Here is a 27,049-nt window from a genome sequence, read left to right as displayed (position 1 = left end):
TTACTGGTGATTTTGGTAATTTCTGGACTCGATCTGACTAATGCATCTCTCATGGATGGTGCTCGTCTGAAAGTAATATTTGGTAAATCGGGCACTAATTGGGACATAGTGAGGTCTGTTTTAACAATAGGCCAATTTTTGTAAATAATCCTTTTAATTTGTTTATTTTGTTGGCTGTAAGGTGTAATAAGTCTAATGGTGTTTTTAGATTCCGTTTTATTAATGGTGGGACATACTACGATGTTAGGTTCTTCATTAGCACTACATGCGTTGGCTTTGTCCATAGCTATAAGGAGTTCCTTTTTGTTATACCCTCGATGGATGAATCTATCAAATGCCCCTCTTTGGCATGTATTGAGGTCCTCATCTGTATTACATATGCGTTTGATCCTCAAGAATTCCCCATAAGGGATGCTTTTAATTAAATGATAGGGGTGAAAGCTCGTGGCATGCAGTATGGCATTGCCCGCTGTGCTTTTTCTATGTAGTTTAGTATGAATACAGTTGTCCTTGATGTAAATTTCCGTATCTAAAAACTGTGTGGATTTATCATTTATATCTGCCGTGAAATTCAGGTTTAGATTATTGACGTTTATAGTTTCAACAAATTTGAGAGCTGATTCTTTGTTGCCTCTCCAGATGACAAACACATCATCTATAAAGCGCCACCATCTAATGACATGAGTATCAAACAGCTTTTTGTGGGTGGTTCTGAGGACACGTTCCTCCCACCAGCCTACGTGGAGACACGCGTAGCTGGGGGAAAAACATGCCCCCATCGCCACCCCGCGTAGTTGCTGGAACACTTCCTTGTTGAAAATAAAGAAGTTATTTGTTAGACATATGTTAATCATGTCAAGTAGCATCACATTGTGATGGTAAAACATACTGGGGCGCTTAGACAAATAGTATTCATTGGCAGCTCTGCCATCAAAGTGTCCAATGCTAGTATATAAAGAACTAATGTCCATAACCAAAAAGATATATTCTTGATGCCATTCAATAGTCTTAAGTTTGGATAAGAAATGGTTGGTGTCTCGAATATATGAATCCAATTTTTCCACATGTTCGTGTAGAAAGAAATCCACATATTTGGACATGTTCTCTAGGAGTCCCTTTTGAGCTGATATTATAGGTCTTCCTGGGACTGGATTAGTCATTTTATGTACTTTAGGGATGAAATAAATTACCGGGGTAATAGGATGATCGTTCTTTAGAAATTCAAATTCATGTTTGGTCAACAGTCCCATTCTTTTCCAATTGGAAAGGTCTTTGAATACTCTTTCTTTGGTTTTCTTCAAGTCATTGAAAGTTGCTTTGACATAGCATTCGCTGTCTCCCAAATGTCTGTGTGCTTCCGCCATATACATCTGTCGTGGCCATAAGACAATGTTACCACCTTTGTCAGAGTTATTGATAATATATATATATTTTTTACAAAAAAACGGAGTTCCAACTGTGCTCTCAGGTCAAATGAAAAGACACCACACCGCTCCAAAGATACTTCAAGGGGGTTTATTTACTTCATAAACCCAACGTGACGCGTTTCACCCTCCTCGGGCTTGCTCACACAACGTTATGCTCCCGGACCATCGTTAACATACATTGTTCGTACCATCATGGACATGAAAAGAGGACTGTCGCAAAGGTTTTGCTGCGCCATATTGAAAGAGTAAAATTGTATCTGATAGTGATACTCAGTGTGCGCCATTACAGAACGGTATGCGACAACGTACAATGTGGCAAACAAACATATTTGGTCAACTAGTTATTAGACAAATACATTCATATAAAAGTAATATCCCTCATTATGAGCGTGGTACGCCCAACCTAGACACTGCTAAATATCCTAATGCATGACCGGGACTCGTGTCCTCCAACACAAATAATTATTCAACAAAATAATTATTGAACAAGAGTTGGCGTCTCATGACATTCTCCCGTAGTGGGTATAATTTCTTGGAAAAATAGTGTTGATGGCAATAGGTCTGTGGACTAGTGTGTACTGTGGTGACAGCGAGATCCGTGGATTGCCAGTGTACGTTTCGTATTGCACCCCAATTGTCAAAAAATGCTCCCATAGTGGGTACAGCCATTGTTAGAAATGGTGTCAGTAACATTTGGAAAAGTCATGCTGGGTCTCTTGGCTGTTGCATACTAACAAACACCTGTAGGTTTGATCTCATGTTGTTGGGTATCCTTAAAGATTAATATTCTTTTGCAAGGTCTCTTGGATACAGTATCTTGCTAGTACATCAATGGGAGCAAGAAAAAAGGCTGCCTGCAATTGTTAACCCGTTCAAACATATAGAAGTCCATGCAATAGTATCTATTTATTCCAGATGCAAAATATACACTGTATAACATTGGTCCAATGGTGCATCCTTAATCAAAATCAAAACAGACTCAAATGTGATTAAATCAAATTATAGAATTAAAATTGAATTGATCTTATCTGTCCACTGGAGAGCAGCATGGGAAGAAAAGGTTAGGGATCCTGTGTCGCGGGCCCGAGACATTGTCCCTTCCTTTCTTCCTGTAAAGAAAAACAAAGTCCGCTTAGTCAAACTGCAATAGACATTCTGGAAAGAGTCAAAGTGCAAATCATTCATTATAATAACAATTCAACGCTGACCCTTCTGGGCCTATATACATCCACCCTCCTTAGAGTATCCCACCTGTTCTTGATTATGATCATGTTTGCGACCTGTCTACCATGGATGAAATCTAATCTCCCATTAGTCGCCATATAGGTGTATGGCCATCTCCTCATCCATGTTGTGCCCGTTGGGGTATCGGGTCCCCATCCCAATTATGTGCCGTGATTCACGTTGTCTTAGTTTTAGAGTGCTGTTGCCTCCTCTTTTATTAGGTGTTACTCGTTCTATGGCATAATAGAACAATTTAGTATAATCCGAAAATTGTTTTGTTTCAAAATGACGGGCAATGGGGTACTGCTGGTCCTTGTTAGTGATTGCCCTCATATGTTCGAGGACCCGTTTCTTAGCCATGTGTGTGGTGCTTCCTACGTATCTAAGTTGGCAAGGGCATTCGAGCACATAGACTACATTGGTACTACTGCATGTAAGGAACTGTTTAATATTAATCATGCTATTCGTACTGCTGTTCCAAAATTCTTTACGCATGCGGCTGTTACCGCATGCCTTGCAGTGTCCACAAGGGTAGAAGCCTCGTAGGTCGATGTTATTGCTTCTTTCCTTGCTGGGTAACTCACTGTGGACTAACAAATCTTTTAAGCTGCGTCCCTTCCTGTAGCTTATTAATGGATGTGTTGGTATCATCTTACCTATAACAGGATCTCCTTTGAGGAGATTCCAATTACGGGAGATCATTTTCTTTGTTTGGTCTGAATGTCCATTATATGTGAGTATCAGCCTAGTTTCTGCGTTCTCATTGTCTTTTTGTGGGTTGGAGTCAGGGGAGAGCTCCAGAATTGTGCCTCTGTCTATTTCTTTGACCCTATCCATAGCCTTTTTCAGTACCCACGTGGGATATCCTCTTTCTTTAAATCTTTGTATCATGATCGTTTGTTCCTTTTGAAAACCTTCCTCTGTACTGCAATTTCTCTTAGCTCGGAGCAGTTCCCCATAGGGGATGCTCCATTTAAGTGTGTTAGGATGACTACTTAGAGCATGGAGTAACGTGTTACCTGCTGTGGGTTTGCGAAACAAAACTGTTGTCAATTTATTGTTCGCAATTTCTACACAAGTGTCGAGATATTCGACCTTTAAGTTACTAGCAGTGTATGTGAGGGTTAGGTTGTTGTTATTCTGGTTGAGTCTGGTGATGAAGTTATGGACTTCTTGTTTGCTACCTTTCCAGATAACAAACAAGTCGTCAATGTAACGTAGCCAGAGTATGACTTTTGTGAAGTCGTGCTGCAACCTAGTTTCCTTCCTGATGTCCTCCTCCCATGCTCCCATGAAAAGGTTGGCAAAGCTGGGTGCGAAGCTGGTCCCCATCGCCGTGCCGAGGGATTGTTTGTAGATCACATTGTCAAACATGAAGAAGTTATTCTTCAGACAATGTTTGATGATTTCCAGTATCATCAATGTGTGTTCCCTAAATCTAATGTGTCTGCGTTTGAGGAATCTCTCGCATGCTTCTATACCTTGTTCGTGATTAATGATGGTGTAGAGGGAATTAACATCCATGGTTACCAATAAGAAATCTTCTTTCCATGTTAGATCGTGTATTTTGGCCAAGAAATCCTTTGTGTCCTTGACGTATGACGGGAGAGTGATTACAAACTCCCTGAGGAAGTGGTCAGCATAGCGAGATAGATTTTCCAAGACACATCCTCTGGAAGAAATAATGGGTCTACCTGGGGGATTGTCCTTATTCTTGTGTATTTTGGGAAGCAGGTACATGACAGGGAGGATAGGGAAATCTTTCTTCAGATAACAGTACTCTTCCCATTCAATCAAACCCCTATCCTTCCAATCACCTAGTTTTTCCCAGATCTGTACAATACTGTTATTATAGTCTGCACGGTTAGATCTGGAGTATGTACTGGTGTCACTCAGTTGTTTTATGGCTTCTGCTACGTACATTTCTCTAGACAGAATGACAATATTGCCCCCCTTGTCAGCGGGTCGAATGACAATGCTGTAATCCTCAGCTAGTTCTTGTACAGCCCTCCTCTGTGCAAGGGTAAGTTTGTGTTTAAAGGTTTGCATTTTCTTGGCCCAGTTTTGTTGCCTGAATTTCAAAAGGTTCTGGCCCACCTGTTCTTGAAAAGTATCGATGTTATCGTGGCTCATTGTAGGTAAAAAAGTTGATTTGGATTTAAAGCCCGAAATGGTAGATGCATCGCACCTTATTTCCATTTCGTTCAAAATGCATTGAGCCTCAATATTGGCCTCTCCGCTACCCGTATCATTTTGTAATTCATACATGGCAACTAACAGGTCAATATCCCCTATAGTTAACTCCTCTTCTGGCACAGAGCTCTCAATTTGGGCCCTAGCTCTGTTTCTTGTTGGTTTCAATGTGTGCCATTTTTTAAGTTTTAATTTCCTACAAAATTTAAAAATGTCAATTCTGTCATTAACATAATCCATAGAGGTTGATGGACAGAATGAGAGTCCAAGACAAAGGGTCTTTTTGTCTTTAAGACTAATGCTTTTCATGGAGAGATTAACAATAGTTTGGTTTACCATGTTCTCATCCATTATATGTTGGTCTTGGAGCGTGTCTGTTGTCTTCCCACTGGCTCCGAATCGTAGTCTTTTCTGTCTCCTCTGTAGGATCCTCTTCCGCCTCTTCCTCTTGGTCCTCTTGTTCTTCCTCTTCCCCTTCTCGTTGGAGTTGCTTCTCTCTGATTCTCCTGGTTTGTTTGCAGTCAATGCCCAAAAGAAGATGTACTCCTGTCGGAGAGCGTAGCCCTTCGAGGGGTGGCACAGTGCCGGTGGAGTAACCCGGTAATAATTTCTTACAAAAAAACGGAGTTCCAACTGTGCTCTCAGGTCAAATGAAAAGACACCACACCGCTCCAAAGATACTTCAAGGGGGTTTATTTACTTCATAAACCCAACGTGACGCGTTTCACCCTCCTCGGGCTTGCTCACACAACGTTATGCTCCCGGACCATCGTTAACATACATTGTTCGTACCATCATGGACATGAAAAGAGGACTGTCGCAAAGGTTTTGCTGCGCCATATTGAAAGAGTAAAATTTCTGGATGAAATGAAAAAGAGATTAAAACTGGTGGAAGAGGACATAAAAGCTAAGAAACAAAGGAAACTCCACAGAGATTGTGGTGATTACGAATCAGGGAGAATCCTGACGCACAGCAGAAAATATGACCATCTTTACGAGAAGGATGCAAAAAAGAACGTACCAACAACCACAACGCCACCAACTGATCATGAAGACGAGATCATTTATTCAAGCGATACGAACACAGAAGGCTCAGAAGCGACACCGCCGTCCGAAGGATCAACGTCGGAGGGGGAAACCACCACACGTCCAACTTCTTTTTTAGACGAATACCGGCTCATGAGGCGGAACCGCCAAACTTTGAAAACAAACCAGGAGAATCAGAGAGAAGCAACTCCAACGAGAAGGGGAAGAGGAAGAACAAGAGGACCAAGAGGAAGAGGCGGAAGAGGATCCTACAGAGGAGACAGAAAAGACTACGATTCGGAGCCAGTGGGAAGACAACAGACACGCTCCAAGACCAACATATAATGGATGAGAACATGGTAAACCAAACTATTGTTAATCTCTCCATGAAAAGCATTAGTCTTAAAGACAAAAAGACCCTTTGTCTTGGACTCTCATTCTGTCCATCAACCCCTATGGATTATGTTAATGACAGAATTGACATTTTTAAATTTTGTAGGAAATTAAAACTTAAAAAATGGCACACATTGAAACCAACAAGAAACAGAGCTAGGGCCCAAATTGAGAGCTCTGTGCCAGAAGAGGAGTTAACTATAGGGGATATTGACCTGTTAGTTGCCATGTATGAATTACAAAATGATACGGGTAGCGGAGAGGCCAATATTGAGGCTCAACGCATTTTGAACGAAATGGAAATAAGGTGCGATGCATCTACCATTTCGGGCTTTAAACCCAAATCAACGTTTTTACCTACAATGATCCACGATAACATCGTTACTTTTCAAGAACAGGTGGGCCAGAACCTTTTGAAATTCAGGCAACAAAACTGGGCCAAGAAAATGCAAACCTTTAAACACAATCTTACCCTTGCACAGAGGAGGGCTGTACAAGAACTAGCTGAGGATGACAGTATTGTCATTTGACCCGCTGACAAGGGGGGCAATATTGTCATTCTGTCTAGAGAAATGTACGTAGCAGAAGCCATAAAACAACTGAGTGACACCAGTACATACTCCAGATCTAACCGTGCAGACTATAATAACAGTATTGTACAGATCTGGGAAAAACTAGGTGATTGGAAGGATAGGGGTTTGATTGAATGGGAAGAGTACTGTTATCTGAAGAAAGATTTCCCTATCCTCCCTGTCATGTACCTGCTTCCCAAAATACACAAGAATAAGGACAATCCCCCAGGTAGACCCATTATTTCTTCCAGAGGATGTGTCTTGGAAAATCTATCTCGCTATGCTGACCACTTCCTCAGGGAGTTTGTAATCACTCTCCCGTCATACGTCAAGGACACAAAGGATTTCTTGGCCAAAATACACGATCTAACATGGAAAGAAGATTTCTTATTGGTAACCATGGATGTTAATTCCCTCTACACCATCATTAATCACGAACAAGGTATAGAAGCATGCGAGAGATTCCTCAAACGCAGACACATTAGATTTAGGGAACACACATTGATGATACTGGAAATCATCAAACATTGTCTGAAGAATAACTTCTTCATGTTTGACAATGTGATCTACAAACAATCCCTCGGCACGGCGATGGGGACCAGCTTCGCACCCAGCTTTGCCAACCTTTTCATGGGAGCATGGGAGGAGGACATCAGGAAGGAAACTAGGTTGCAGCACGACTTCACAAAAGTCATACTCTGGCTACGTTACATTGACGACTTGTTTGTTATCTGGAAAGGTAGCAAACAAGAAGTCCATAACTTCATCACCAGACTCAACCAGAATAACAACAACCTAACCCTCACATACACTGCTAGTAACTTAAAGGTCGAATATCTCGACACTTGTGTAGAAATTGCGAACAATAAATTGACAACAGTTTTGTTTCGCAAACCCACAGCAGGTAACACGTTACTCCATGCTCTAAGTAGTCATCCTAACACACTTAAATGGAGCATCCCCTATGGGGAACTGCTCCGAGCTAAGAGAAATTGCAGTACAGAGGAAGGTTTTCAAAAGGAACAAACGATCATGATACAAAGATTTAAAGAAAGAGGATATCCCACGTGGGTACTGAAAAAGGCTATGGATAGGGTCAAAGAAATAGACAGAGGCACAATTCTGGAGCTCTCCCCTGACTCCAACCCACAAAAAGACAATGAGAACGCAGAAACTAGGCTGATACTCACATATAATGGACATTCAGACCAAACAAAGAAAATGATCTCCCGTAATTGGAATCTCCTCAAAGGAGATCCTGTTATAGGTAAGATGATACCAACACATCCATTAATAAGCTACAGGAAGGGACGCAGCTTAAAAGATCTGTTAGTCCACAGTGAGTTACCCAGCAAGGAAAGAAGCAATAACATCGACCTACGAGGCTTCTACCCTTGTGGACACTGCAAGGCATGCGGTAACAGCCGCATGCGTAAAGAATTTTGGAACAGCAGTACGAATAGCATGATTAATATTAAACAGTTCCTTACATGCAGTAGTACCAATGTAGTCTATGTGCTCGAATGCCCTTGCCAACTTAGATACGTAGGAAGCACCACACACATGGCTAAGAAACGGGTCCTCGAACATATGAGGGCAATCACTAACAAGGACCAGCAGTACCCCATTGCCCGTCATTTTGAAACAAAACAATTTTCGGATTATACTAAATTGTTCTATTATGCCATAGAACGAGTAACACCTAATAAAAGAGGAGGCAACAGCACTCTAAAACTAAGACAACGTGAATCACGGCACATAATTGGGATGGGGACCCGATACCCCAACGGGCACAACATGGATGAGGAGATGGCCATACACCTATATGGCGACTAATGGGAGATTAGATTTCATCCATGGTAGACAGGTCGCAAACATGATCATAATCAAGAACAGGTGGGATACTCTAAGGAGGGTGGATGTATATAGGCCCAGAAGGGTCAGCGTTGAATTGTTATTATAATGAATGATTTGCACTTTGACTCTTTCCAGAATGTCTATTGCAGTTTGACTAAGCGGACTTTGTTTTTCTTTACAGGAAGAAAGGAAGGGACAATGTCTCGGGCCCGCGACACAGGATCCCTAACCTTTTCTTCCCATGCTGCTCTCCAGTGGACAGATAAGATCAATTCAATTTTAATTCTATAATTTGATTTAATCACATTTGAGTCTGTTTTGATTTTGATTAAGGATGCACCATTGGACCAATGTTATACAGTGTATATTTTGCATCTGGAATAAATAGATACTATTGCATGGACTTCTATATGTTTGAACGGGTTAACAATTGCAGGCAGCCTTTTTTCTTGCTCCCATTGATGTACTAGCAAGATACTGTATCCAAGAGACCTTGCAAAAGAATATTAATCTTTAAGGATACCCAACAACATGAGATCAAACCTACAGGTGTTTGTTAGTATGCAACAGCCAAGAGACCCAGCATGACTTTTCCAAATGTTACTGACACCATTTCTAACAATGGCTGTACCCACTATGGGAGCATTTTTTGACAATTGGGGTGCAATACGAAACGTACACTGGCAATCCACGGATCTCGCTGTCACCACAGTACACACTAGTCCACAGACCTATTGCCATCAACACTATTTTTTCAAGAAATTATACCCACTACGGGAAAATGTCATGAGACGCCAACTCTTGTTCAATAATTATTTTGTTGAATAATTATTTGTGTTGGAGGACACGAGTCCCGGTCATGCATTAGGATATTTAGCAGTGGCTAGGTTGGACGTACCACGCTCATAATGAGGGATATTACTTTTATATGAATGTATTTGTCTAATAACTAGTTGACCAAATATGTTTGTTTGCCACATTGTACGTTGTCGCATACCGTTCTGTAATGGCGCACACTGAGTATTACTATCAGATACAATTTTACTCTTTCAATATGGCGCTGCAAAACCTTTGCGACAGTCCTCTTTTCATGTCCATGATGGTACGAACAATGTATGTTAACGATGGTCCGGGAGCATAACGTTGTGTGAGCAAGCCCGAGGAGGGTGAAACGCGTCACGTTGGGTTTATGAAGTAAATAAACCCCCTTGAAGTATCTTTGGAGCGGTGTGGTGTCTTTTCATTTGACCTGAGAGCACAGTTGGAACTCCGTTTTTTTCTAAGAAATTATTACCGGGTTACTCCACCGGCACTGTGCCACCACTCGAAGGGCTACGCTCTCCGACAGGAGTACATCTTCTTTTGGACATATATATATATATATATATATATATATATAAAACATATAAATAAAATATAAACAGTTCATTAACACAATATATCAATTAATTTCAGCAATCACATCTTATTTACTGATATTAGGAAAAGTGGTGGTCTCTGGAAAGATTACGTGTACTATTCCCATGCCAATCTAAACAACAGTAGAGAAAGAAAGTGTTTCGTCTGTGGGTGAGTCACCCTTACTCAGGGCTGTTTAGAGCACTCTTCTCTCTTACGGTGGTCTAAGTCCCCACCTATTGACATGTGTTAACTTTACAAATTCGGACGTACCCGTCTGGAAAGGAGACAAAGAAACGCCAGACCATATACGGGAGGCAGGATAATTTTGGAAGCACATTTCCTTATTCTGAAGTAACACACATAAAAAGTAAGTCGCAGGGTGATCCACAGACGAAACACGTGTTGGCTGACGGAAGAACTATTATTCGATTAAAGCAAGATTTGGGGAACCTGAGGTATACTGGATGATTCTTGTGGATTTTGACTGCGTGTCCTCAGAGCTTTGTTTTCATTTATTGACACTGATTTCGGGATGCAGGGTTGACATCTCTCCTCTATAGAGCACCGCACTGATATTTCCAAGTAATTGTATACTATAGTCTGTGCGCCTATTTTCCATCTTCTTCCACTTAAGTATAACAGTAGAGAAAGTGTTGGAATTCGGAGTGGCTAGATTTTTATTCCAACTCCACTCTAAGCAACAGTGGGGAAAGTGTTGGATTTCAGTGGATTTAGATTTACTATTCCTCTTCCAACTTAAGTAACAGTGGGGAAAGTGTTGTACTTCGGAGAGGTTAGATTTATGATTCCTACTCCAGTCTAAGCAACAGTAGGGAAAGAGTTGTACTTCAAAAGGATTACATATATGAATACACGTCCTATTCATTTACATACTTTTTTTTAACACTTAATATAAAATATTATTTAAAAAATAGGTGTCATAAACATAAGATACAGTACAACAGTTACACAATAATGAATAAATTAAGTAATATTCATAATTAATAGTCAAATAATATTTAATTAACAAAATATATTTAACATTAAATTAAATACATTTCATTTTATTTAACTTCCCACCCTGTGCCCCTATAAACTCATTAACCCATAACTAAAATATAAAGCAAAATCTTAGGCACACATCATAGTAGACAAACAGTATGTAGGTAAATACAAGAAATACAGTATAGTAACCACAATTTTGAAAGAGATATCTTCAGATGAGTCGGATAATGTTCAGTCTTTTAATTTCTCTTAAGTTTTAAAGCCAACGAACAGAAGAAAACCAGCCAACACGTGTTTCGTCGCAATTGGAAAAATAATTCCGCAACTTCCTCAGGGCTGTGACTAAAGGATAATTGTCTTGGTCGTCGCTCAACCGGTGATAATTCCAACCCGGCTGGGCTAAAAAGTCTAGCAGAAAAGGCTGACTGTAGAGGAACCAATGTGCCGTGACAGAGAAACATCCGGCACGTTCAGATCCAGTTCTGCAGTAATGGACCAGGATTGTTTATAACCGGGGTATCGGAAAAAATTATCTGCTGATGCCGTGAGGGAAAGTCTGTAAATGAGCGATAAATCCAATAACGGCCAGGATCCGCGGCGTGTATGCCAGGACACCTCACGGCCCATCACTGTGTTCCGGGTTGTGGACAACTAAAATATAACTTAAATAAATCAGTATTAAACTATTTTCTTAATTAACAATCAATTAAATAATTAATTAACAATTAAAAATACTAAGCAATAATTTATTTTTCTTTCTTTTTAATGTTTAAAAAAAATATGCCATTCAAGTTATCTTGAACTAAATTTACAAGAAAAGAGGGCAAGTGTTAAACAGATTAGAAAGCATTTTACATTTTGAATTTTTTTATATGGGGTAGGGAGGGGAGTAAAATAAAATCTACAACTAAAAGAGTGCATAAGATTACATAATATTAGCAAGAATACATGTTAATCTAGCTAATTAAAATAGCAATATATAATTATAATACATTCTATATAAAAAAGCAGAGAAAAATAACAATTTACGGCGGCTTAACATTTTCAGAACATTTAAAGCACATCTTATTTTTAGCAACATTAGTTAAATAGTTAGTTAAAGGTAACCAGTATAAGTCTCTATTAGCAAGTGGATTGACAGAGGAGGCAAAAGCAATATCCAGCCTATTGTAGTAACAGACATTTTCCACCAAGATTTAACTGAAAGATTTGTAGAGCATTTCCAATTTAGTGCAATTTGTTGAAAAGCTTAAGCCAACATAAGGTCAAATAAACCTCGTTCATGGATAGGCAAACCCAGGGAATCTATCAGACTTCCTACAAAAAGAATATCATTGGAAAACGGAATGTTTAAGTTTAAATATTATTGATATAATAGCCCATATATTTATCCAAAAAGAGGTTACATTAGGACCGGAAAATAAAAGATGGAACAAATCAGCTAGAGGGGATATACAGAACCAACAGGAATTGTTAGTAGTATGTGAGAATTTAGCTATAGATAAGGGAGTAAACTATAATCTATGATAAAGAAAAAACATGGACTGGGTAGTAGCAGCGGATCTAGATATTTTTAAAGATGTTGCCCAGGTTTTATTTCAGAAATCTAAGCTCCATACACAACCCAAATCATTCTCCCAGCCCAATTCCAAATTAGTTTTTGAACGAACAGAGTCTGGGTTAAAGAAACATTTATAGATCAAGGAAACCTTTGGAGATAAATATAACATTTTTAATATTGGATCTTCTGAGAGTGCAGAATTGTCAGGAGGAAGAAAGTAAAAGATGTCCAAAATTAACTCTATAAGCGTTGAAAATATGAACCAAAATGAGCGTGGACAATTATAAGTAGCCTGAAAATGAGGAAAAGAAGAAGGAGTCAATCCGTCGAACAGATCACGAACCCAAACTATTCCTCTAAGTCACCAAGATTTCCAATAAATAGGTTTATTTTTAATAGTAATAAGACGATTATACCAAATAGGAGATTGTAAAAACGATTCCCTAGTAGAAATGTTTGGTTGACAATGGAATTTTAACAGAGAACATGTATGACGGAATAATGGGTGAGATGTAATGAGGGGCTTTCCTGTACGCTTGCTGCTGCTGGGGGCTTTGAAGGACCCTCACCTGCCCTTCTGCTTTCCTTGACCCTCCACAGCCGTCCTGCTCTCCCTCCCGCCGCTGCAGTAGAACACCCTGCGGCCGCCGTGAGGAGGGGGAGACTACAACTACCGGCAGCCTCTGCACCAGCTGTTCACAATCACGCGCCCCGAGGCGCATAAAAGCGGTGACATCCTCGGCGGAGCGGGGGCTTTCCTGTACGCTTGCTGCTGCTGGGGGCTTTGAAGGACCCTCACCTGCCCTTCTGCTTTCCTTGACCCTCCACAGCCGTCCTGCTCTCCCTCCCGCCGCTGCAGTAGAACACCCTGCGGCCGCCGTGAGGAGGGGGAGACTACAACTACCGGCAGCCTCTGCACCAGCTGTTCACAATCACGCGCCCCGAGGCGCATAAAAGCGGTGACATCCTCCGCGTCGCGGGACCGCGCGCGGGCGGCGCCGGGCTGAGCCCGGGCAGAGGGCGGGCCGTCTGTGGCCGTCCGGGGCAGGAGGAGGCAGGGCAGGGCCATGTCCCTGTCATCCGAGCCTCGAGGCCAGCGTGCTTCCTCACCATCATCGGGTGCTACATCGACTGAAGGTACAACTTTGTGTTGCGTCTGTGGGGACTCTTGCAATACTTGCAGTGTACTTTGCTGATATATCTTCTAGAAGGACGGGTCCAGAGCCATAATGGGTAAAAGGAAAATGACGGATGCTAATGGTAGCGTGGCCAAAAGAAACAAGGCCCGTAAATCTACTAAGAAACTTATTCCATCTTCTACCCTACAACGTATTGAATCCTTAGTCGACGACTGTACTACGCTCCTGGATCCTGATTTAACTATTGTGTCCTTGTCTCCGTCTCCTTTACCTGCTAGTAACACCTGCCCAGGCCCCGTCACTATCCCCCAAATGTTCACAAAGAAAACTGCCCCACCTTCCTCTATCGTACAAACATCAACAGCTCTAGACAGTACCCTAAACCTCTCCACTATTCTTGGATCAACTACCGAAGTCTCAAGCTCCTGTGTTACTGTGGTTAACAGGGTACCCCTTGAGCCCACTGTCATTCTGTGTAAAAACAGCTTTGAGGTTTTATCTGACTTGGGTAATGACTCTGCAGACTGTTGTGACTTTGCTCCTAGTTTACCATTATCTCCGGTTCCAGACCATCCCGGGGACGGAGTTCTTGCTCCTGGATCGCCCCCGCATATGGTCAGCCAACAATGCGTGTCTGTTGCAGACCCAACGCCGGGCTTACTTATGGAAACCATTATTGCACTAAAACTTCAAATTAGTGACCTAAAAGTGCTAGTCAAGGAATTATTATTAGAAGTTAAAAGACCCCTTACACAGCCCCCGCAACCACCAATTGCATCAACAAGCATTGTTCACCACCCTCACGCATCATGCACTTTTTCTTCTACTACTACTTACTCTAGTGTAATCATGCCCACTCAACCGCCAGTCCCACCTTATCAAGCCAGTTTAAACTCTATATCATCTGCTAGAGCTGGGGCTGGATTATCCATTTCCAACAAAAGAATGCACCCAACATTGCACGACAATGCCACAATTAATCAGTGTCATCTTTCTTCAATTCTGCAGCCCCCAACTCACTCTGTAAATCCTCCGAACTGCAAAACCATAGGGTCAATTCCCAGCCCATTGTCCATATGGTGGGAGTCCCGAAGAGTAATAGGTATGAGTGCGAAGAATCTTTAAAGAATAAAGTTACGCATTGGATCCGCCACACTAGAGGTTGTCGATCTATCATCAGAGATGACCTCGTGAAGGCTCGCAGACTAAGATCCAATAATTCCCCAATGGACACTATTGAACTGACTTTAGCTAATCATTATCTAGCTGAGGGCCTCATTGCAATAGAGTATAGATCCTCCTCCCCTGACTCTTCTTCTATTCAGTTTAAACATCCTTCGACATTGAGTCATGCCCCAGTGGGGTGGAGTAGCGGGTTGCCTTATCAAAGGCTCGAGGGAACATCCTCACTTGGACAAATTGACTGACTAACAACTGTGTCCCATATGTCCCTACTTCCTACTGAAGCAACCCTAGTTGCCCTTATCCCCAACCATAGACTGACCCCCTTAACCCCTTTACCCACCATTCTCAACGGGTATAGGGCGGAAGGTGCACTAACAAGGGTTGTTCCAACTCTGACTTCATTGGACCCCGTCATTCCCCCCCCTTTAGTACCAAACACGACTCTCAAACTTATCTCGTGGAACATTGCGGGCTTGAAAGCTAAACTTTCACTCCCTGAATGGAATAGGCTTATAGAAATGTATGATATCTGCATATTTCAAGAGACCTGGAGTGTTACACCTTTATATAAATCAGGCTTCTCATGCTATTGCGTCCCTGCGGTCACTACTGGCCGTGGACGCCCTTCGGGGGGGCTCATAATATGGATTAATATAGCCCTCTCATGCAGAGTCAGACTTGTTCAATGTTCGTCTCCGGACGTGCTGCACTTAACCCCGAATGGGTTGAAAGGGGGGCCAACTATTGAGCTCTTTAACATCTATATTAGGGGTACCCAAGGAGGATCTAAGTCCCCTACCGTCACTATTCTAGAAGAGGAATTTTCCTCTTGCCCCCCGAATTCATTTATTTTGGCTGCCGGAGACCTGAATTGCACTTTTGAACCCCTTGCCACCGAAGACATCTTGGATGTTGCAGAGGAAGACACTAGGTGGGGTATACCCTCCCTTTCTGTCCCCCCAGTAACGAGATGGTCACCAGTAGTAATCCAATTGAATGCTCTGGTTATGGAATATGGGCTGAGAGCCGCTAATGGCCGACTTCCCTCCGACCTTCATGCAGCTTCTACTTTCAACAGAATCTCCAGCCCATCAAGAATCGATTACATTCTAATTGACCGAAGACTCTGGCATTATGCAGTGGATATGGTCATTGTCCCTACCATTGACAGTGACCATAACTCTCTTTGCCTGACTCTAAAGAGTCTATGGACCCCTGATCAATCAACCTCTGATCATCGTCCGACATTGCTTACAAGAGATGTTATTCCATCTAACTGTAAAAGATATCTCAAATGGCCCAAAGTTGCAGTTGACACCCAAAAACTGTCTACCATTAAAGAAATACTGCTATTAAAAACGGCCGAACTTAGGCAAGCCTGCGAAGATGCTAATGAGAAATCAAGGGCCGTGTCTATCCATGCAGACACCATTGAGTCTATTGGGTCTCTTTTTACATCTCTTTCCTCTAACAACTCCCACAAACATAAAACATCCGGTTCTTGGTTCAATTCAGAGTGTAGATCTAGTAGAAAAATGCTTGTATCCGCTATTAAATCTAAGGATTGCATCCTAATCAAGAATGCTAGGTCTACATATAGGAAGGCTCTTGACAACGCAAAGCGTGTATGGGAAGAATCTCATTGGCTGGCCCTAAAAGATGCCAGCCTAGCAAGGGATGGGACCACATTTTGGAACCTTTGTAGATTCTCCCAAGGCCAAGAAACTGATACAATTCCCAACCACATTACCAATGACGAGTGGTTTACCCATTTTTCGACACTTTATTCGGATGACAGTGCACAAAGTACCGGCGCTTTTTCTGTTATTGCTCCCACAGACCTAACCCCACCTGACAATGATCCCTTTACTGAAACAGAAGTCGTGTCTGCTATTAATAGATTGGTCCCAGCTAAAGCTGCAGGCCCAGATGGCCTACCTGGAGACTTGTTCCGCTCTGACCCCAAGTCTTGGGCTGTTTATTTTACAATCCTACTGAATGCCCTTCTTAAGGGATTACCCATCCCCGAGTCTTGGAGGGGGGCGGAGGTCATACCCATATTTAAGAAGGGTTCCAGGGAGGACCCTGCTAACTACCGGCCAATAAGCCTTATTGACGTTAGTCAGAAGGTGGTTGGCAGGGTCCTGCTGGAGCGAATTCTACTATGGGTCACTGACAATGACATCTTATCACACTATCAGGCTGGGTTCAGGCCATTCACGGGCACGATTGACCAGGTCTTTAGGCTCCTATTGCTATACTGGAAAACTGTGCAGATTGGTAAGGGCAATCTCCACCTAGCCTTTATCGATCTGAAGTCGGCCTTCGACCTGGTCCCCCGTGACCGTCTATGGTCTGTCCTTTATGACCTGGGTCTCCCGCCTTATATCCTCGACCTCCTGGTACGCCTACACGAGGGGAATTTTGCCAGGGTGAGATGGGGCAGTCAAGCACAGCGCACCGATAAGATCCCAGTCAGTAGAGGAGTCCGCCAGGGCTGTGTACTAGCGCCCACTCTTTTCTCTCTTTTTGTGAACGGAGTGGTGAAATTTTTGCTAGAAGTCCCGGCGGACGCTCCTGCTTTGGCGGGGGAAAAAGTCCCCACTCTTTTATTTGCTGACGATACCCTGCTATTGTCTAAGACTCCAGCAGGGTTACAGAAGCTTTTAGACAGATTTTACTTGTTTTGTTCAATGAGAGGTTTGGTCATTAACACTTCCAAAACTAAGCTCCTCTCTTTTAAATCTCGTAAATCATCTAGTGTATCTATTTTTTCTGATGGAGTCCCCCTAGAATACGTCAAATTATTCGACTACCTAGGTATTAGGATCTCTGACAATATGAGCTGGAAGCCCCACATCCACAAAATGCTGCTCAATCATAAGCGGGCTGCGGTGGTAATTGCCAAAGAACATCGCTCCTCGAGGAGTAAGCCAATTACTCCCGCATTAATAATCTATCAGGCCAAAGCATTAGGCTCGGCTATGTATGGAGCCGAACTGTGGGGGTTCGAAAACACAGATGAACTTACTTTGTCCGAGAACAAATTCCTAAGAGAACTAGTAGCAATGCCTAGGGGTACTCCTTTGAAACCTTTTTTCAGCGATCTGGGTAGGCGTTCACTTAAGGACATTGCTAGGTTACGCCCCCTTTTATTTTGGGCTCGCTTATGGCGTACCCCGGAGTTGAAAAAATATACTGAGGGCTTGAGAGAATTAATGAACACATCTGGCTCCCAAAAAATAAGCTGGCTACGTAATATTAAAAAATCTCTTATCCAGCTTGGCTTCAACGACCTTTGGGAACACGGAGCCCCTGTGAGCAAGGTTGACATCAAAAAAGCCTATTGGGCTTGGATCGACAATCGAGATCTTAGTAGCCCAAACCCTGGAAGACTAACTGAAGCTTATTACACCTTCAAGCAGATAGTTAACTTTGAGCCCTTCCTTGAGTTTATAACAAAACCTAGGGACAGAGCATTGTACTTCCAATTCAGACTCGAGACCCTCCCTACTCGCGAATTTACCAGCAAATGGAAGCCTCCCTACCAGACCCCTGCTACCTGCCCGATATGCCCTGAAAAGGTCGAAAGTATAGCGCACATTATGTTTGAATGCCCAGTGTATAGTAATCCAAGAAAACGATGGTTAGCCCCCGCCTGTCGTCTTCTAGGCATTTCGAACTATCGAGTTGCCTTACGTATTTTGCGTTCTGTCACAAGTTTGGTCCTAGTCTGTGCTGTGGCAAAATTCCTGGGCTGGTCCTGGATTATCAGAAACAAACTTAATAACTGCACTAGTTGATTTAATGAATTGTCCTTTTTATATGTCTTTTTAAACTACAGTTTTAAACTACAGTTTTAAATTAGTATTTTTAATATGTTTTTAAATTAGTCATTAAGCCATCATCAGGAATTTGCTGTAAAATTGTTCCCTAAATGAACTCTTATTTTTGTCATGCTTTTCTTGTATATGCTTTTATGATAATTTTTATCGAAATAAAGCTTTTTGACTTGACTTGACCTGTAATATTTACTTTTGCCAGAAATGCAAGAATTTCGTTCATAGAAAAAGGAGCAATCAAAGAACGTTCCACTTTAGCCCATAAAAGGAAAAAAGAGGAGAATTCAATAAGAAGCCAATTAGATGCTTGTTTAAGGCAAAAAGCCTTATGATAAAGTCTAAAGTCAGGAAATGTAACTCCTCCAATAGATTTTGGTTTTCTAAGATGACTTAGGGATATCCTTGATTTCTTATCATGCTAAATTCAGAGAGAAGGGAGTCACATTTTTTAAAATATATGGAAGGAATGTGAATGGGTAACATTAAAGGAATGTATAGCAAAATAGGGGTAATCATCATCTTAATGGAGTCAAGACAGCCCCACCAAGAAAGAAAAAGAGGATTCCACGAGGAAAGAAGTTTAGACACACGATCAAGAGCTTCTTTCATATTGACCTTGACCGTCTCTAGAATAGAATTAGTGAACCAAATAGATAAGTATTTAATTTTAGAATTATTCCATCGAAAGCCGGTCAAATCAAAATGGATTTTAAAACAGAATTTTGTAATGGGGAGAATTTCTGTCTTATCAAGATTAATTTTGTAGCCAGAAACCATAGAGAAATCAGAAATTTCTTGCAATAAAGAGGGAATAGAGGTTTCATGATTGGAAATGAAAAGAAAATATCATCTGAAAATTTCAAATGAGAATCCCCATAGAGAAACCCAGAAATAGAAGTATTTTGACGAATACGAGATAAAAAGGACTCCAGGAATAAAACAAATAGGAGAGGAGATAAGGGACAGCCTTGACGTACTCCTCATTGCAATGGATATAGTTGAGAGATAAGGCCCTTAACTAGAACAGAGGCAGTTGGATTTGTATAAAGTGAGGAAATATATGAAATAAATTTAGGACCAAAACCTTGCCAATTAAGAGATTTAAATAGACAGGACCAGTCAACTCTATCAAATGCCTTTTCCGTATCGATAGAAATTGCAGATAAGTAATAGGAAAGAGAAGGAGCTTTATTAAGAACGTTAAAAAACAAGCGTGAATTATCAGATGTTAGTTACCTTTGACGAAGCCGCATTGTTCTGAGCCAATTAAATTAGGTAAAAGAGGTTCAAGACGTAAAGCAAGTAATTTGGCAAAAATGTTGTAATCAACATTAATCAGGGATATAGGGCGGTAGTTTATACAAAATTCGGGGTCACGACCTTCCTTGTGGATTAAGCATATTGTAGCTTCTAAAAAAGTACCTTCAGCCCTACCAATGGACTGAAAGTGCTGAAAAAGATGTAGGAGTTTTGGGAGTAATAAAGTTGAAAAATGCAAATAAAATTCTACCGTAAATCCGTCGGGACTCAGAGCTTTCTCTTTTTTGAGGAGATTCAAAGCTTTGGCTATTTCTGTACCTGACATATCTAGCTCAAGAGCATCGAAGTCTAAATTCTCTTGTGAAGAGGGAATAGATTGAGCAAGGTAAGTGTCTAATAAGATGTGGAAACAGGAAATTCCTGTGTGTATAAAGATTTATAAAATTTCACAAATTCTTCTAGAATATCTTGTTCCTTAAAAAGATGTTTCCCTTCTGGTGTCTGAATAGAGTCTATTGAAACACGTTCTTTTCGAGCTTTGAGGTAATTAGCCAAAAGTTTACTTACTTTATTTCTGCCGCCATAGTACCGGGCACTATGGCGTACAAGAATAGATGAAGCATTGTCTGTGGTTATCTTATTAAAATCTAATTTCGCACGAATAAGCTCCTCTGGGGGTGAATTACTAGAGGAAGAATAATATTGATGTTCTAAGCGTTTAATATTGCCAATAAACTATCATATTGATTGAGTGATTTTTTCTTTTTCCTGGACACAAAATTTATAATAAAGCCACGAGCGGCTGCTTTAAATGTATTCCAAACCAATGAAGGGGGGGAGTCTAGAGTTGTATTCTAACTACGAAGGCACAATAGACACGGTCAAAGGCCTTCTCCACGTCCAGCGAGAGGAGGACTGCGGGGATGCCCTTTCTTTGAACCTTCTCAATAATATGCGCCATTCTGCAGAGGTTGTCATGGGTTTGACGCCCTTTGACAAACCCCGATTGGTCGGGGCCTATCAGCGCCGGGAGGGGATTATCAAGGTGTGTAGCTAAAATTTTAGAGTAGAGCTTAGCATCTAAGTTCAAGAGAGCAATTGGTCTGTAAGAGGTACACAATGTTGGATCTTTACCCACTTTAGGAATAACTGTAATCAGGGCCTCCCCTATGGTGTCTGTGACTTTACGCGCCTGCGCTATCTCATTAAATAGGGTCACGAGGTGGGGGGTCAGTTCTGGTGCAAATGTACGATAGAAGTGGGCATTAAGCCCATCTGGGCCTGGTGCTTTCTGTAATTTTAGAGCATCTATGGCCTTTTGAACCACCTCCTTGGGAAACGGTTTACTCAGTTCCTCGTTGGTGTGAGCTGAAACATGGGGCAGGGTGAGAGACTGCAAGTAGTGTTCCTGGGCTTGGCCGTCTACTGGGTCTGCAGAGTATAGAGCTTCGTAGAAGCGGCCAAAGGCATTTGCTTTGTCCTCTTCTGTGGAGTGGGAGACACCCGCGTTCCACTATCTGTTTAATGTATGTTTTTTCTTGCTTTGCCCGGAATTTGTGCGCCAAGAGTGACCCTATCTTGTTGCCACTTTCGTACCCTCTGGCCTGCAGCCGCAACAGTGTATGCTCAGCCCTGTTAATATATATGGCTTTCAACTTTCCCTTTAGGGCAGTGACTTTACGGAGCGATTGGATGGATGGAGACTCTTGATGTTGCTTTTCCGCCTCTTGTAATTCTGTTTCCAATTGGAGCCTCTCTTCTTTTTGTTGGTTTCTGAGGCCCGTGACCAATTCTATACATTTACGTGTCCTCCAACACCTCCACGTTTATGGTGAAGAGACTACTATTCAACTTTCACACGGAAGAGGTGGTAAGAGGCATTTCATGGTACGTGGGAGTTGAACTGTATTCACCAACTATTGGAATTCCTTTCAACATTCGTGTAAGCAGTATTGAGTGTGCTTTATAACGCGCGCATGACTGAGAGCGCAGCTGACAGTACCACTATTGGATTTGTGGTGTGCATTCCAAGCAGCGCATTGTTTTAAGCGTAAGCGTGTTTAAGGAGCACATTTAATTCCAAGCGCATTGGTGGAACTTTGAAGGGTGAATTACCACTTCTCTGAAAGACTAAAAATTGGAAGCAATACAACCCAGAGCACTCCAGTAGTATATTCAACTGTGTTTAATGCTATTTTTAGGCGGATATTAGAGACAAATTCAGTGTTCATCTTTTCAAAAGTTCAGTTCATTCACAATCACGAGATTGTTAACAGTTCAGCCTACAAGCTTGCTCTGCAAACCTTCGTACTATAGCCTGGAAACTCTTTGAATATTTTCACTTGATTTCACTTGATTTCAACGGGCAATAGTATTAATTAGGCTAGTTAATAATTAGTACATGTCCTAAGATTCATACAGAAAGTATATGTGGTTGTTGTTTGTGTAAAATTTTTTTTCAACAGGTTAAAAAGGTAAACTTCTTAAGGCTGTGCAGTCATGGCTACTCCAGTCACCAATATAACGGTTAACCCACCAAAAGAGTTCCTATATGTTCCTGGCGATCCCCCTGTTCCATGGTTTCAATGGAAGGAATACTTCATCAATTACTTATTCACCATTGACCATGCTAACAAATTGTCTGCGGACAGGAAAAAGGGTCTATTGATGCACAGTTTAGGCCCTGAAGGTTTAAGGATATACAATAAGTTAAATAAGGAAATTGTAGCAGGGGATGATAATGTGTTTAACCAGGCTATCAGGAAACTTGATAATTATTTCTCCCCAAAAGTTTGCATTGGTATCACGCGTTTTTTAAGAGAAAACAACTTAAGGATGAAACTTTTGACGATTTTGTAACCGCTCTCCAAAAGTTAGCCATTGATTGTAGGTTTGGGTCTATTGAAGAAGAGTTAATTAGAGACCAGGTAGTGATGCATGCCTATGATTCCTCTATCCAAGACAGGTTGGGGGTTAATGGTGATAATGCTCTTAAGGATGTTCTAGCTATTGCTAGGAAAGCAGAATTGTCAGGAAGATGTGCTAAAACACTTAAAAAAGAGTGTACTGATAGCTCTCAGCAAGAAACTGTAGCAAAAATTGTTTATAATCGGAGTAAAGAGAAATCATCAAAAGCATCGGTAAAAAACAAACTGCTAATGTCTAGTAAGGGCAAAAACTTCAAATGTTATCGTTGTGATAGCAAGAGTCACCTGGCTAACGACAAAAGTTGTCCTGCTATTAAGCAAAGATGCTCTATTTGTAAAAAAGTAGGTCATTTTAGCAAAGTTTGTCATGCTAGGAATTTTTAAAAGAGAACAGGTTAAATGTATTGAAGAAAGTTACCTGTCTTCCAATAGTGATGATAGTGAAGATGATGCTCTGCACCCAATGAGTAATGTGGTACTTAACATCATTCATGATGGTGATTCTAGCAAACCTATGTGTCATATCTCGTTGGGTGGTGTAAACATATACATCGCAGCTGATTCAGGTTCTCAGTTCACCATAGTGAACGAATCAGTGTGGTCAGAAAAATTTGTTATGAAGTTGGGTTCTAATTTATATCAGGCTGATATTACAACGGTGAACCAATTGAGCTTTTGGGTTGCAGAGATTTGATTTTTAGATTCAAGAACAGAAGTGCCTTGTGTAAACTCTATGTATCAAAAAAGGGTCCTTCTGTGTTAGGATGGAAGGACCAAAGGAAACTAGATATCATCTTAGATCCCAATGGAACTGAACAGGTTCTTGTGGTGAATGAAGGGGAATCTCTTAAAAAGATGTTATACAAAAAGTTTCCTGATGTGTGTTCAGGCAAACTTGGGAAATTAGAAGGTTTTGAACACCTTATTCGTCTCAAACCCGATGCGTCTTCAAAAGTTCACAAGGTACGCAATATACCTTTTTCAGTCAGGGAAGAAGTGGAGAAGGAACTTGAAAACTTGGTTGGAAAAGGTGTAATTGAACCGGTTGAAGCCTCTCAGTGGGTTTCTCCATTGGTCGCAGCCAGGAAATCCAATGGAAAACTCAGGCTATGCATTGACTTGAGACATTTAAATGACAATATTTTGATTGATCAGTTTCCCTTACCAAAGATTAATGAAATGATTACAAAGTGTAAAGGGATGTCAGTTTTCTCTACAATTGATTTATCTCAAGCTTACCATCAGATTCCGTTGGCAGACTCATGTAAACATTTAACAGCTTTTATTTCTCACATAGGATGTTTCCAGTACACTAGGATGCCGTTCGGATTAGCCTCTGCAGCTGCTGTATTCCAAATCAAATCAAATCAAATCAAATAGACTTTATTCGGATTTCACAAACCATCCATAAAAGCACATATACAACATTTAAAAATACACATCAGAAATTACAATTTTGGGCCATCAAACATTACATATAAGAATATAATTTATAAAAAGACATCAATGAAAGCACAAAAACCTACTAGCTGGGTTGTGCAAAATAAGCCATCGTACAACAGCAAATGGGGTTATACTAAGGAAATTGACTCATAAATTTCTAATATAAACTAAATAATGTATTACATTCCGACAAGACATGTTTTAAAGTGCAAAGTGGATATTTAAACAGAGCTAATCAATTTGCAACGACCTGCGTGAGCATACAATGGCTTTAAGAAAGCTGCTAACTCTAAAAATCAATTCATCCGATCCTAGCATTAAGAAGTGTCTATAGGCAAGGTTATGGCTAAGCAATTCATGTTTCTTACAGTATGGTATTAGATAATGTCTTGTGAATTTCATGTAAAATCCACAGCCGAAGATAAAATGGGGCATACTCTGGGTTCCACCGCGGTCACAAGGACAATGTAGTTTTTCCAAATTTTTAATATAACCCAGTGGAAAGCAGATGAGATTTATAATGCTCCTGTCCCTGAATCTAAATAATAGACATCTGGTCCATCTACCCAGTTTTTTACATAAATAAAGCTGGGGGGTCATCGGGGATTCAATATGGGGTTCCTGGATTGACAAATAATCAACTGTGGATTGTTTCACAAAAACCGCTCTTTCCCTTTCATTCTGGAAATGCTGATAGAGTGCTCTACTCACCGAATTTTTATGAGAGGCGTCAATTCTATCCGGATGTGTGAACAGGTAACCGTAATTGACGCTCTTAAGGCTACTCTCTACCGCATTAATCCATGGGATTAGAGCTACATTATCACTTTTCAGACAGTCTAAAATAATCTCTCGAGTCAATGAAGCTGCCGAGTTTTGCCATATCCTTAGCCAAAATAATGCAGGTCTCGCTCTAATGAAATCCTCGACATATTTTAATTTTAATTCATTGTGACATACAAAGGTCGGTGCGCTAATAACTCCCCCCAGGATTTTCCGACAAAATCTGTTCTCTTCGCTCTGTATTGATTTACAATTTGAGAACCCCCAAACTTCCGCACCATATGTGCCAGTTGGGAGACATTGAGTTCGATAAATTTGTAATAGGCTGGGAACCACATCAGCCTGGCGCGGTTGGCGTAGGGAGGTCACAGAATTAATCGATTTTGAAAGTTTATTTCTCCCCATCGCCACGTGTGGTTGCCACGAGCCACTATTAGAGAATAAGAGACCCAGATAGGGGAAAGTGCATGTGCTTTTTAAAATGTTTGGACCTATCACAATCTTCGGGATTTTATAATTTTTGGGACCGCAAGTCATGATAAACGATTTGTTAAAATTAGTGCACAGCCCAAGATCGGACATATAATTAACGAATCCCGTTATTAAAATACGCAGAGCATTCGGAGTGCGGCCCATAAGGACCGCATCATCAGCGTAGAGTAGCGCCGGGATAGGTTTCTTATTGATAATAGGAACGTCCTTTGTCAAATTACACAGGGAATGAGTTAATTCATTGATGTATAAGATAAAAAGCAAGGGGGCCAAGACACAGCCCTGTCTTACCCCCTTGCCAATTAAAATCTCATTTGAAACCTCACCATCATTATTTAAACGAACACGGGCTTTCAAGTTACGATGAAGATTGGCCAGAAAGTGAACTAGGGGTTCGTCTAAACCATAATTTAAAAGAATGGACCACAAGCGAGAGCGATTAACAAAGTCAAACGCTGAACTTAGGTCCATAAAGCCAAAATACAGAGGAGATCGTTTAGCTCTCGTGTATTTAGCCATTATGAGGTTAAGGTTTAGGCATTGTTCCACCGTCCCAAGCTTGCTCCGAAACCCAAGCTGGCAACGGTGGATGATGGAGTTTTCATCTGCCCAGGCGCTTATTTTATCAAACAAGACCCTACCGAGGACCTTCAGGGTGTTATCTATCAAGGATATGGGACGATAACACCCCGGGTCCATCCTATTTCCCTTTTTAAAAATAGGCACAATGGTACTACAAGACCATGTGGGAGGGATAAATTCCTTACCTAAATTATTAAAAAGATTACAAAGTAGGGGTGCCCAAAACCATGTATTTGATTTTATCTGGTCGATGGACAGACCATCCGGGCCGGGGGCCTTATTACCCGCACTATTTGCGATGGCTTCCTCCACCTCCTCTAATGTAATGACTACAGTATCATCTGGGAAAGAATCCTCAGAAAAATTCCCAGCTGTGGCATAGAGCTTAGAAAAGTGGCTGACCCATGAATCACCTGTGATATTACAATTTATCGGGGAGATGTTACTACCCAGGGTTCTTAGACTTTTTACTTCTTTCCAGAAACCGGTGGTATCTTTTAGGGCAGTTGTTTTAGTGAGATTGTCCCAGTGGCTTATTAAAAGCTCTTCAGTTCTAATTTTTAAAACCTGTTTATATTTAAAACGTAGTGAACTGACAAGGGAAATATCTCGGGGTTTAGCTTCAAGAGCTTTCCTTAGTTCTCTATTCGCCCTGGAGCAATTGGTATCAAACCATTTTTGAGTGTTTATATTATGTTCTATTACCGGTCTGGAAATAGCCCTTTTTATTGCTGCAC

The sequence above is a fragment of the Triturus cristatus genome, chromosome 6 (genome assembly GCF_964204655.1).
Source record: "Triturus cristatus chromosome 6, aTriCri1.1, whole genome shotgun sequence".
In the NCBI taxonomy this organism is placed as follows: domain Eukaryota; kingdom Metazoa; phylum Chordata; class Amphibia; order Caudata; family Salamandridae; genus Triturus; species Triturus cristatus.
Note: the sequence above shows the minus strand (reverse complement) of the source record.